Source organism: Notothenia coriiceps, unplaced genomic scaffold (genome assembly GCF_000735185.1).
Source record: "Notothenia coriiceps isolate Sejong01 unplaced genomic scaffold, NC01 NC01_scaffold00033693, whole genome shotgun sequence".
NCBI lineage: Eukaryota > Metazoa > Chordata > Actinopteri > Perciformes > Nototheniidae > Notothenia > Notothenia coriiceps.
The window spans coordinates 126335-130063 of record NW_011366394.1 but is presented as its reverse complement, the minus strand read 5'-3'; the positions used below and the strand labels follow the sequence as shown (position 1 = coordinate 130063).

Below are 3729 nucleotides of genomic sequence, written 5' to 3'. Positions count from 1 at the left end.
TGATCAGTTTTAAGATAAAACTATAGTCTTTATTTATAATATGTCATTCTTACAAAAACTAATAGGAAGCTTAATTATTCGATTTAGCCCAACGGTACGTCACCACTCCCGAGACGAGTGACGTAGTCCCGTAAAAAATCCCCGCCTGAAGACACGAAGGTAGTCTTTTACATGTGTAAAAATGTTTTTGTAGAGGAAGAACGTTGCGCCGGAACCTTTTTATATTATGTAATTGTTTCTTAGTGAAAGTTTCTCTTTTCCAAGGGTAACCCTCACGAGACTTAGGTGACGTAAGTCCCGTAAAACTCAACTAACCATCAAAACCAAATTCCCTAATACCCGGTCACTCCTCCGGTGGGAACTTATTAAGTTTCACAAGAAATCAACAAACTCCATAACACGTTTAACTGCCCGCATCTACATCAGTTTTTTTCATCCGTGTACCGATAGAACCCCTCTCAACTCGCCCGGTTAGTGGTAAAAGAAGGTTATACTAACCGCTAACGACTGCCACACGTTCCACCTCACTCAAGGTCCGGGACAGAAGTCCTACTGAGACATTCCTCGGGCTACCTCGACAACTCTACAGACCCAGTAGTTGTGGATATTGTATCCCTTAATCATTTTAATGTTTGGTTTATTTAAAATTTACGTCTAAATGAACCCGGCGACTTCCGGGTAAACCCGTCAATTATGTTTTCGAAATTTTATCAATTAAAATACATTGTGTCCTGTCCATTTATCTCAACCCGCAGGACACCCACTTAAATATTTATTACTACTTTTCGATAATGTTTCCGTTCAGAACTTCTCTAGAACCAAAATAGTGGGTCCCTGTCCTTCCGGAGCCCTCCCTGACGACAAGCGAACGGAAATTTAGACATGGGACTTTATCACCAGTCTTTTAAACGAATTGTCTTTGTTCTTTGTCAAAGAAAGGAAGAACTTACGGGTGCTCTAACCGGATAGAGTTCAGTAGTTCTTCGGGTTCTGTTAGGCCTCCAGAGCAAAATTTCTTTCGGAGAGTGTATACACACGGGTCGAGATATTCAAACATGGGTAGTTGTCAAGTAGAACTGACTCTTCAAAAAAGATTTTGTAGTGAGCAAATTGTTAGAAAAAAAAACATCTAAAACCCAGACAGGTTCGACATAACTTGACCCGTAGTGCTCTCGCCCTTAGGAAAAGTTTTATACTCGAGAAAATAGGTCGACACTCTCACTGGACGGTCGTAGTCAGCTAAAAGTCTTGACCAATAAAGAGAACTGCCGTACATTAGAGGGAGTTTTGTCTTAGTGACAGTCCCTGTGGTACTAGTAGTTTTACAGAATTACCCGAATACGTTTTCCCGATGATTATTTTCTGTTAGATATAGTCTAACATGGAGGACATGACGTTACAGTCTATGATCCGGATGATTACCGTTCAACGGACAGTAAAATGCTTAATGGCTCCGATTGTAAAAAGGTCAACTACGAATTTATAGGTCTAAAGTTAAACTCGGAGAAGAGTAAAAGGAGAACTTTTTGCTATCCTAGTACAATTTCTCGGAGTAGAACACCACGTAGAACTCTCTCTAAGTAGACTTACATTCGACGGACGTGGTCGTTACGTCCGAAGTTGAAGAAGAAGAACTCTGATACCAACGAAATGATTAAATACTCGTAATTTCAACTCATGTGTAAGGCGTTTTCCACGTCAAAAGTTTACCTGTAAAAGTGGTAAGGACAAAATTCTACAACCGCGTTTACCACTTCTTTTACTGAAAGACATGGTCCAAGAGTTTTAGCGTTTTTCCTGTTAGCCATATATGTCGAAGCGAGTAGACGTATAGTACCTCACTATAGAAATGACATTTTACTGAAAATTCCGTAATTTACTGAACTTACTTGTGTTCTGTTAGAACATCTCCGTAACCCTTAACCTCACAAGACCGATAACGAGGTACAAATTCGCTATACGACATTATGACTCGGGATAAAAGTCTTCTTTTATTCGTCTGAATGTAACGGGTTACGTCAAAAGTGTGTGGTTTTTTATCTTTTGTGTATTTCAAATTTTGACGTAAGAGGGTTTGATATGTCGTCCAAAGATGTGTTTAAGACTTTGAGTTAAAGTACGTAAGGTCCTGGGTACTGTTTTTATAATCATTATGTGTGAAGATGGTTTGATTTTACGTTTATCCGGAGGTTGATAACAATTTATTACATGATTCGTAATAATTTACAAAAATTCACAAAAAAAAGCAACAATAAATGTTACATCTTTTATAATGTTAGGCGGGTATATATAGTCCATACATCAATTTAACCTGCAAAAACTAACATTAATTTAATTAAGTAATATTACGTGCGAACACAATTTTATAACGTACATTTTTTTGATTTGTACGATTTCACTTTTGTCATCGTTGCGGATTTCCGCCTATCTCTTGCAAGTGTCACCGATTACACCGATTGTCCTTTACCATCGTCGAACGATTACACAGTTGGAATGCTTGTACGAACGAAAACGAAAATGTGTTCAAAAGAAGTTGTATGTAAATAAATTGGCCCTTAATTAAGGTGCGGTATCCGATGTACTCCCGATTGAAAATCGAAATTTCAAATCGAGAAGGAATATCGGAATGGTGCTAAAAATGAATTTGTGCATTTTCAGCACAAGTAGACTGCTATTCTAAAACCTCTGAGTAATGTTGTTATTGCTATCGATTGGGGACTTACTAAAACCGAGTGAAGGCTTGAGACACGTGTTATAAACAATTTTGGTATTTGACCAATTTTGAATGGAGAGTACAGGGTCTGAGAGTGTTACAAAGAAAGAAGGGCGAAGCAAGCAAGGTACTGGGGTACTGCAGCCAGACTGCAGAGACACCGTTTTGTACGCGTACGCCATCAGCGGGTGCCACAAGTTTCTCTCGACGAGGTAGCATGAAATTTCATTGCAATGAAGTTGCTACCTCAATTTATTCAAGAGAGTGTTCCTTTCATCAAAATTGAACAACATACGTCAATTCAATTGTTTATTACATCTTAGTTCACTCAACCTACAGTGAGTAAGAAAAATTCATTCTCCGTGGATAATGTTAAATGTCACATTTTACTAGAATTTCTCGAAAAGATTATTCTCCAACTTGATAAATTAATTGGTTGGTTAATATTTACATAGTCAGTCGTTAAATCTTCGTTAGTCTTACAAAATTATCACCTTCCAGACAAGTTAATGTTCCTGGAGGTGGTAATTTTGAAGAGTCTTTCATCTGGCCTCTGAGAAGCTAGGTAAAAAAAGATGAAGTGTCTGGTGTATCGAACACGAAGTTGTGTTCGGAGACGTTGTGACGATTGTACGTGAGTATTTAGGTGCAATAACTGGTAGATGAGGAGGTGGTCTCAGGGGACTTCTCTCTCTCTCTCTCTCTCCTCTCTCTCTCCTCCTCTCTCTCTCTTCTGCTCTCTCTCGCTCTCACACTCTCTCTCTCTCTCACCTCCTCTCTCTCTTCATGTATTAACCAATTTGTGTACTGAACCCGCCCCTCCCGTAAATGCCCTAATGAGTCGCTTTGATCATTCTACTCCCGGTTCGAAGTGACGGGCCTCGTAGGCGAGCAGGTCCACGCCAACCATGTCTCCCTCCTACGCTCTCCCAACCCCTCTTAGGTACCTCCCCTCGCTACAGGGGCCCCGGTCTCCTACGTGCCCCTGCCGCATGCAGAGCACAACGTTATCTCTC

At 40.0% G+C, this 3729-nt stretch overlaps 1 protein-coding gene across 2 annotated transcripts in view; it reads left to right on the top strand.

Annotated features, from left to right (window-relative positions):
* The window catches only part of LOC104961697 (glucoside xylosyltransferase 1), a 24028-nt gene that overhangs the window by 4469 nt on the left and 15830 nt on the right, over positions 1–3729 (top strand). The gene's annotated exons all lie outside the window — the stretch shown is intronic.